The 10,381-nt window shown below is 32.9% G+C and overlaps 1 long non-coding RNA gene across 1 annotated transcript; it reads left to right on the top strand.

The window, feature by feature from the left end:
- Positions 1-232: 232 nt before the first annotated feature.
- Positions 233-1,173, top strand: LOC139893137 (uncharacterized). Its single transcript, XR_011774361.1, has 3 exons — positions 233-263; positions 342-435; positions 672-1,173. It is a non-coding gene; the product is annotated as an uncharacterized lncRNA (long non-coding RNA).
- The last annotated feature ends 9,208 nt before the right edge of the window (positions 1,174-10,381 follow it).

Below are 10,381 nucleotides of genomic sequence, written 5' to 3'. Positions count from 1 at the left end.
GTTTGTCCGATTTTCTTTTTTACCTTGCCGTGTAAGGCTTTTTCTAGAAATCCTTAATTTTCACTATTTAGATGAATTCATGCAAGTAGAGTATTGTCAACCGTCACCTTTTTATTGGTTTACCTTCCTTTTATGACACATGTAATAAAAGCTACCTTTAAAAAGTGATCACATTTGCCAAAATATGAACCATAGTGTTACCTTTTAACTCCATTATATTCGTATTCTTTCCAAGCATTTTTACTATATATCACACTTTTCAGGTATTTTCTTTTTTGAAAATTGCCTGTTCATATTTTTTCTCTACTTCTAATCTAATAATTATGTTTTTATTTCTTCAGGGTTAACTATTTGCAGGTGTTCTTCTATACGATCGCAATTTATATTCATAATTGCCATTTTATTCAATTCAATGTTTACGATCGCACTTTACATGTATGTTTTTCTTCTCAATATATTTTACTTTTCTTTTTCAATTAAATTTATGAGATTATCCTTTTCTGAAGTTATGGTATCCATCCAATTTGTATAGAAAATAGGATGCTTTTGTGCTATGCGCCTTCATGACATCAACTTGATAAGATTACTTCGTTTTAAGAGTTTTCATTTATTGATTTTCGTGATTTGAGATTTCACATCGAATTATGATGATGTTTTTATCGTTTTTTCAGCTTTAGATTCGGATTTTCTTTAGATGGATTATGTACCTCTATTATGTTGAAATCTGATAATAAAACTGAGGACGGAGATTCTTAGCAAGTGATGAAGAAGATTCTTGTCGCCGGAATTGGAACTAATTAAAAGACTCACCATCGTAATCGGTACCGCTAGCAGCCTTCGTGGTTACTTGTTACCGTGAACATGAGTAAAAGAAAATCGAAAGTTGAACTCAAACTCTCCATAGCGGTTGATAGCGTGTATAATATATATTTGCGAGATCTGATTTGTAGATAAACATATTAGGAGTTTTTAATCTTTGATTTGGATTTTTTTTTTTCATATTTAATTGTTGGTATGAATGGATAGAGTAAATAAGAATATACTTGATGATAAAAAAAATAAATAAACATGTATCATATACGTTGTTGATGTTGCATTTGATGTCGACTACTCGACTATAGTTGGTGTTGAACTGTTGATGATTGAGATTTTATTCATGAAATTTTCAATATTGTATAGAAGCTACTATCGTGGTGTTTCTGTTTATAAATTTTTTATTTTTCTTTTTTCTTTTTTGTAAAGTATAAAAAAGTATATTTTCAATATTATCAAATATTTTGTGATTAATTTTTATTCCGTAGTTATTAAATTTACCAAACTTACTAGATACTCCATATATATTATTAAGGCATGAAAATACATTAGTTGGTTCATGATACTTTGTGGGAAACGAACATATATTTCATAGCATTATTCCTCAAGAAAGACAAACTTTTAGTTGCAATTGTTCTATTTACAAGTGAGATTCGTTTAAATAATAAAAGGTGAAGACAAAAGACAGATTCGACGAATTGAAGACGCAAACGACCAAAAAGCTCAAAAGTACAAAAGACAATAAAAAAAGGTTCCAATTATTGACAAGAAACGTCTCGAAATTACAAGAGTACAAGATTCAAAATGCAAAGTACAAGATATTAAATTGTACGCAAGGACGTTCGAAAATCCGGAACCGGGACCAGAGTCAACTCTCAACGCTCGACGCAACGGACTAAAAATTACAAGTCAACTATGCACATAAATATAATATAATATTTAAATAATTCTTATAATTATTTAATATATTATATTTATATTTAAAACCGTCGGTAAACAAAGAGCCAAGCTTGTGTGAGCTGTAAAAGTAAACTCCGCGACTCGCGGAGTTTGAAGGCCAAAATGGCCGCGAGTCGCGGAACCCCAATTTCAGAAACTCCCTATAAAGCTCGCGCATTCTGATCGTAAAAAATCATCTTTTTCTTCTCCTCATTCATACGTAAAATATATATATATATTTATAATTTATATTTTAATTTTAATTATAATTCTAATAATAAGGGTATGTTAGCGAATGTTGTAAGGGTGTAAGTCGAAATTCTGTCCGTGTAACGCTACGCTATTTTTAATCATTGTAAGTTATGTTCAACCTTTTTACATTAATGTCTCGTAGCTAAGTTATTATTATGCTTATTTAAAACGAAGTAATCATGATGTTGGGCTAATTATTAAAATTGGGTAATTGGGTTTTGTACCATAATTGGGGTTTGGACAAAAGAACGACACTTGTGGAAATTAGACTATGAGCTATTAATGGGCTTTATATTTGTTTAACTAAATGATAGTTTGTTAATGTTAATATAAAGATTTACAATTGGGCGTCCCTATAAATTACCATATACACTCAATCGGACACGATGGGCGGGGTATTTATATGTACGAATAATCGTTCATTTAACCGGACACGGGAATGGATTAATAGCCACTAGAATAATTAAAACAGGGGTGAAATTATGTACAAGGACACTTGGTATAATTGATAACAAAATATTAAAACCTTGGGTTACACTCAGTCGACATCCTGGTGTAATTATTAAACAAAGTATTAAAATCTTGTTACAGTTTAAGTCTCCAATTAGTTGGAATATTTAACTTCGGCTATAAGAATAATTTGACGAGGACACTCGCACTTTATATTTATGACTGATGGACTGTTATGGACAAAAACCAGACGGACATATTAAATAATCCAGGACAAAGGACAATTAACCCATGGGCATAAAACTAAAATCAACACGTCAAACATCATGATTACGGAAGTTTAAATAAGTATAATTCTTTTATTTCATATTTAATTTCCTTTATTTTATATTTAATTGCACTTCTAATTATCGCATTTTTATTGTTATTGTATTTAATTGCACTTTTAATTATCGTACTTTTTAATTATCGCAAGTTTATTTTATCGCACTTTTATTATTCGCAATTTCATTATCGTTATTTACTTTATGCTTTAATTTAAAGTCTTGTATTTATTTGGTTTTAACTGCGACTAAAGTTTTAAAATCGACAAACCGGTCATTAAACGGTAAAAACCCCCCTTTATAATAATAATATTACTTATATATATATATATATATTTGTATTTTTATAAAAGTAAACTAATATAGCGTTAAGCTTTGTTTAAAAAGATTCTCCGTGGAACGAACCGGACTTACTAAAAACTACACTACTGTACGATTAGGTACACTGCCTATAAGTGTTGTAGCAAGGTTTAAGTATATCCATTCTATAAATAAATAAATATCTTGTGTAAAATTGTATCGTATTTAATAGTATTTTCTGTAAAAATAAGCTATTTTATATACTACACTCTGCTAAGACATCAAGTATTTTTGGCGCCGCTGCCGGGGACTCTCTTAAAAGCCGGAAGCGCAACGCTACATAAAAAAAATTTATGTATTTTTAAGATTTTGTTAAATATTTAAGTTTTATAAAGTTTCTTTATTTTTATATAAGTTTTATTTAAGTATTTTGTTTTTATTTAAAAACATATAAAAAAAATATATATAAATCTAGTTTTAAGATTTTTATTTATAAAATTATAAAGTGATTCTATTTTTATTTAAGTTTTAAATATAAGTTTTTATTATACACATATTTTTTTATATAAACAGAAAAAATTAAAAACAGAAAATAAAAAAAATAATAAAAAAAAACGCGTCAGTTTTAAACTGTTCCAGGTTTGAATTTCTGAACCCCGCGACTCGCGGGGTTTGATGCTTTGAATACCGCAACTCGCGGAGTAAACCTGACACGCTGACAGAAACCCTAATTCAGTATTAATTACGAGTAATTATTAATAATTATTATTTTAAACCCTAATTAATTATTATTATTATAATTAGTTTTATTATAATTAGTTTTACTTTTTATTTAATTTGTTTTATTAAGTTAAATTAGTTTAATTAATTTGTAAAATTAGTAGTTTTAATAAATAAATAATATAAAAAAAATAATATATATATATATATATATATATATTTGTATTTTTATAAAAGTAAACTAATATAGCGTTAAGCTTTGTTTAAAAAGATTCCCCGTGGAACGAACCGGACTTACTAAAAACTTGTCACGACCCTACTTTTTCCGTTATCTTTTTCCGTTAAATTATTTAACGACCGTTAACTGTTAGTGTGCCACGTCATTTCCATGACCTATATTATTATTTTTGTAATAATATATATATATAATAATTATTATGTGTTATGTGGATATATGTATTCATAATTTAAATTATACGTTTCTACGTTCCGCGGATTTCCATCCGGCGAATCTTTTCGGTTTTTAAACCAACGGTCGAGTTTTCTGGATTTTTAAATCCTAAATATTTTAAATATGATATTTTAAGGTCATATTATTAATAGGTGTATTTATATTTATTTTTCGTCGCGCGTCCGTTATCTTTCCGGATTTTAATCGCGTAAGTGCGTTTTCGCGTTTCGGGCTTCGTTCGGGTTTTCGGGCCACAAGTAATTTAACATTTAGTGAGATGGGCTAGTGGGGCCCACCCCACTCCCCTTGGATCGGCCGAAGCTAAGGGGGAGTATACTCCCCTTTGCTTCTCATTTGTTTCCCATATTTTTTTAGCAAGTTATACCTAAAACCTAAATTCTATTATTTTCTCTCAACTCCTCTCTCCCCCCCTCTCCCTTGTGCCGCCACCACCACCACCATAAACCACCATCATCATCTAAAATTGTAGCTTGGATCATAAATCAATTAACACCAACGCGTTCCTTGTTTCGTTCTCTACGCGATCATATACTTTGATTCTTGATTAGGGTATAAACCCTAACCCTAGATCTTTTCATTTTTATTTATTTTTCTGTATTTTGATGTTATATGATTAGTATGATATGTATAAGTTGTTGTAATGTTGTTTGGATGCGTAGAATTACTCGTTTGTTCATGTTTTCGGTTTGTAAATTTTGGACAGCAGTTTGAATCGTATATTCTGACTATATAACTGATATGAATGTTAAAATAAAGTACATAAATGAGTTCCTCTCATCAAGACATTAACTTTAGACTCCGGATTCATGTCGTTTCGATTCCCGGAGCCCTAGTTACGCTTAATTTGGTTTTTGTTAAAGATTGAAAGGTGTTCTTGGCATGAACAAGGTTGGGTCCGACTTTGTGACCATCCTTGGTGTCTTTAGGGTGTCTCATTTGGTTAGGACTGATGGTGGGACGAATATTCATGTTCGGGTCACCTAAATCCGAGCCACGGTTCACCCGTTTTGCCCGAATTACTGTTTTGAGTAAAATGATTTCCCAATTGAAGTCATGGCTGATATGCACGACTTAGGGACTGTTCTTGGAGTGTTCTTGAGTTCATAAATGTGTCGGGTGGTTTGAGTAGGTGAAGTTACATATGTGGCTTGCCCGAAACCGACACCCGGGGCTCAAGATACGACCCGGCGAACTTTTAAATTTATACTTATGGTTAATGATTCAACTTATGATAAAAATTTATGGATTTCATTATTAAATAAATTACTTATGTTAAAGAAGTAATTATTTTATTTTAAGACTTTTAATATAATTATTTATTATATTATTTAATTATTAATTATAATTTAATTAACATTTTAATTAAACTTATGATTAGTAATACTTTTATTATTAAAGGAAAATACTTATGATAAGTATTAAATTTAATTATGAGAAATTATTATAAGACTTATAATAAAGATTAAATAATTATTTAATTATTATAAGACTTAATTATTATTTAATTATGAATTAATTATTAAATACTTATGATTTAATAATTTTAATTAGAAACTTATGATATGATTAATAATTCATTATTAATTAATAATACTTATGATATGATTTAAAATTTATTATAAATTAATAATATTTATATTATGATTGACATTTAATTAATTAATTAAATACTTATGTTATACTAATTATAACATTTCAACTTATATTAACTTTAATAATTCATTTTATTTAATTAAACTTATGTTAAGACATTATTATACACATTTGACTTTAAATAACATTATAACCTATGTTATTATTATAACTTACACTTTTAAAATTAATGTTGATTATGTTTGACCAAGGTTGACTTTTGAGTTGACTTTCGGTTGACTTTGACTTTCAGTTGACTTCTGTTGACTTTCTAAATAAGGAAACTTTCCTAACTTCAAAACTTTCTAAAAATAGAACTTTCTAAATTTGGAAACTTTCCAAAAATAGAAACTTTCCAAAAATAGAAACTTTCCAAAAATAGAAACTTTCCTAAAATAGAAAACTTTCCAAAAATGGAAACCTGCTAAAAATAGAAACTTTCTAAAAATAGAAAGTGTGTGTCCTTATGCTGTTCCAATCAAACCGATGCTTGCTGAGTAATGTTCTATGCCTACTTGCAACATGTACAATAGTTATCATACTAAGACTTGGCCTAAGTTAGTTATTTATTTCGACCTGCTTTATTTATAGGTCGGCGTTGTGATCTTTCTTGATCACTTTACTTTACGTGCTGTTCGCTTGTTTGTGAGATTTCTTCAGTTGCTATTTAAGGTGAGTTATAGTCCCGTTTTTACATACTTTTCAAAGTATATTTTTGGGATGTGATTACATGCAGATTTTTATTTACGTTTAGACACAAGTAACAGTTAAATTTAATTATTCATTGTGAGTTGGACAAAAATATTCCCTAGTCTGGTAACTGTAATCATTGGTTTCTACCGGTGAACGCGAATCCTACGGATAGATCTATCGGGTTTGACAACCCCATTTCGAGCTAGTCGCGCTAGCAATTTATAATCGGAATGTTTAGTACTTCGTAATTTGTTGTAGATACACTGTCCAAGTGTATATTTTTATTGTGTTTGGCAAGGGTAAATAAAGGGTTAAGTGGTTACCAGGTGGCTCATTGATAATGGAATAATGTTTAATGTTTTCTAACATTTTTAAATCTTGTGGTCTAAAGTTTACATATTTATTTAAACCTATAATTCACTCAACCTTTGTGTTGACAGTTTACTTGCATGTTTTCACAGGTACTTGAGTTATTTGATGCTTCCGCTGTCGTTAGAAGAGTCTGCATGCATTTGGGCAGATTTTATGAAACAATTTATGAAACTTAAGTTTGCATTCTATTTTGGATAATTTAAATTGTGGGATTGTTGGCAATGTTTTGTGTCAACTTTTGGTTTCACATTATGGTTGGTTGGTTTTCAAACTACTTAATTTGGTTTGTTTCCTTTTTGGGGAACATTTTGAAATAAAAGAATGCAACTTTGTTTATTTAATTCATTTAAGTCCGATCAAGCTATGGGACCAACTGACGGATCCGTTAAGTGTTTTGACGGGGTCGTCACATGTGGTATCAGAGCTCTGGTTGTAGGGAACTAGGCGGTCTTAATGTGGTCAACCCGTGGTTATTAGGGTGCATTAGAGTCTAGTCTACAGCCCGACCATTTTGCTATAGCATTATTATGCATTTCATTTCGTATAAGTTATATTATTAGCTTTCATATCTTTTTAGTATGTGGTTTGCGGTTTTGCTGTTTGCAGATGTCGACTTCGAGCGATAACTCTGTTGCTGCTCCTGCTCCACCGTCTCCTGCTAGACGTCGTGCTAATCAACCGGAGATCGATGATCCTGTTCATTACTATTTTTCTACTATTACTCATATGAACCGGGCTTATAATGAGGTTACACGTATTAACGCCCTTAGTGATTGTTTGCGCACCTTGCCACATAATGAAGTTATGGACGAGATCCGTGCCGACATGCGTAACTTTATCACTTTCAAGCATAGGGTTGAGGATGCGAACCGCAAGCGTGATCGAGAAGTTAATGCTAAGTTCGAGGCTCTCGAGAGCACTGTTCGTGTGTTGAAGGAAGAGTTGGATGTTGTGAAAGGGAAGTTGCGTAAGTATGAGGATCCTGCTGAGACTCATGCTGGACCAGCTTATCACACCCGCTCTAAGCGAATGTGATGTGATTATTCATATTGATTATCTATTTCATCAGACTTAATGTCCTTTTTATACATACATTTTGGGTTATGTACGGCGTTTTGCCGAGGATTTTATTAAGATTTTGTTATGGGATATTTTTCATTATGTATGGATGGTTATTTTATGACATCTATTATCATTATCATGTTTTATTTCTGATGTTGTGGCTCTTGGCATGTTATATTATGCGTAATATATGTTCATGTATGTTAGGTGCTATGTATGTTGTATGATGTTATCATAAAATATGTATGCATGTGATGGTTATTTCTATAACAATCATAACTGTCATGTTATTACTCATAGTGTTAGTTGACTAATATCTTAATGGTTAGTCTTTTCGTGTTTTGATCTATTCCTTTATGACACTAGTATTATTCTTGGTACTAACGGATGTGTTATTCTATTTTGAAGATCATGCCTCCAAGAGAGTCCACTGAAGCGCGTATGCAACGCCTGATCAATGAAGGAATTGCTGCTGCTATGGCAGCAAATGCTAATGTTAACGCCAATGCGAACAACAACGTGGGATGCTCCCACAAAACTTTTATGGCTGGTCGACCTCAAGAATTCAGTGGTACGGAAGGACCAATAGGGCTTACTCGTTGGTTCGAGAAAATCGAATCTATTTTCAGGGTCAGTCGAGTTCGTGAAGAGGACAAAGTTAGTTTCGCTAGTTGCACTCTCAAGGATAGTGCCTTGACATGGTGGAACAATCTGGTTAGTAGTTTGGGAAGCGATGTAGCTTATGGTTTGGCCTGGAATGATTTTAAGGAAAGATTGATCACCCGCTATAGACCTCGGGGTGAGCTTAAGAAGCTAGAGGTTGAGCTCAAGAATTTGAAAATGCATGGCACCGAGTTAGATGCCTATGAACGAAGGTTTTTCGAGTTAACTTTGCTGTGTCCTAGGGTTTATGCGGATGAGGACCGCAAAATTGAGGCTTACATTGATGGTTTGTCCGAGAAGATTGAACACGGGGTTGAGTCCAGTGAACCCCAGACTATTGAGGCCGCTATGTCTATGGCCCACAAACTTAATGACAAGGTGTTGAGAAGAAGCAAGACTACAGTTGTTGAAAGTAGTGAGGAGGTTGTCAAGAAGGCTGATAATGGGAAACGAAAGTGGGATAACAACCGCAATCAAAACCAAAATCAGCAGAAGAAACAGGATACCTCAGGTGCTAACAACAGAAATCAGCGTGTGTGTCCTCGTTGCTATAAAGTTCATGATGGATACTGCACAGTTACTTGTAAGAGGTGCTCTAAGCAAGGGCACATTGCTAAAGATTGTACAGTGCTTTTGCCGGGGTCTGCTACTCCCGCGACTGGTGGTAATAATAATAATGTTGGTAATAGAGGTGGTAACGGTAACGGTAATGGGAAATCGAATAATGGAGGTAATCCAAGGGTTTGTTATGAGTGTGGGAAGCCGGGGCATTTCCGAGATGCTTGTCCCAACAAGAAGACTGCAGAGACTGCACGCGGCCGAGCGTTCAACATTAATGCTAAGGATGCGGAGGAAGATCCTAAGCTTGTTACTGGTACGTTCTCAGTCAACGATTTATCAGTTTATGTTCTATTTGATTCAGGGGCTGATTTAAGTTTCGTGTCGAGTAAATTAAGTCCGAGAATCAAAACGCCGTTAACTCTCTTAGACAATACTTATGTTATTGAAGTAGCTAATGGTAAGGAACTTACTGCTAAGACTGTACATCGTAAGTGTAACATTAATCTGGGTGGTAGGGATTTCGAGATAGATTTGATACCGATTGAACTTGGTAGTTTTGATATTGTTATTGGTATGGATTGGTTGTCCGCGAACCGTGCCGAGATCGTCTGTTATGATAAGGCTATTCGTATTACTGATGTGATTGGAGAGCCACTGATGGTCTTTGGAGATAAGAAATGCACACAGTTAAACCTTATTAGCTGTATGAAAGTTCGTAAACATCTTCGCAAAGGCTGTCATGCTATTCTTGCTCATGTTGTTGATCCTTGTAAGGAAGTAAAGAACGTTGATGACGTTCATATTGTTAGGGATTTTCCCGAGGTGTTTCCCGATGACTTACCTGGCCTTCCGCCGCAACGCGTGGTAGAATTTCAAATTGATCTTGTTCCCGGTGCTGCTCCTGTAGCACGTGCTCCTTATCGTCTTGCGCCTTCTGAACTTCAAGAATTGTCAAGTCAACTCCGTGAGTTGATAGACAAAGGTTTTATTCGTCCTAGTTCGTCCCCTTGGGGAGCTCCTGTTCTGTTTGTTAAGAAGAAGGATGGTTCTTTTCGTTTATGCATTGATTATCGTGAACTGAATAAGCTCACTGTTAAAAATCGTTATCCTCTTCCGAGAATTGATGATC

Source organism: Rutidosis leptorrhynchoides, chromosome 2 (genome assembly GCF_046630445.1).
Source record: "Rutidosis leptorrhynchoides isolate AG116_Rl617_1_P2 chromosome 2, CSIRO_AGI_Rlap_v1, whole genome shotgun sequence".
NCBI lineage: Eukaryota > Viridiplantae > Streptophyta > Magnoliopsida > Asterales > Asteraceae > Rutidosis > Rutidosis leptorrhynchoides.
Note: the sequence above shows the minus strand (reverse complement) of the source record. Positions and strands in the feature narration are given on the sequence as shown.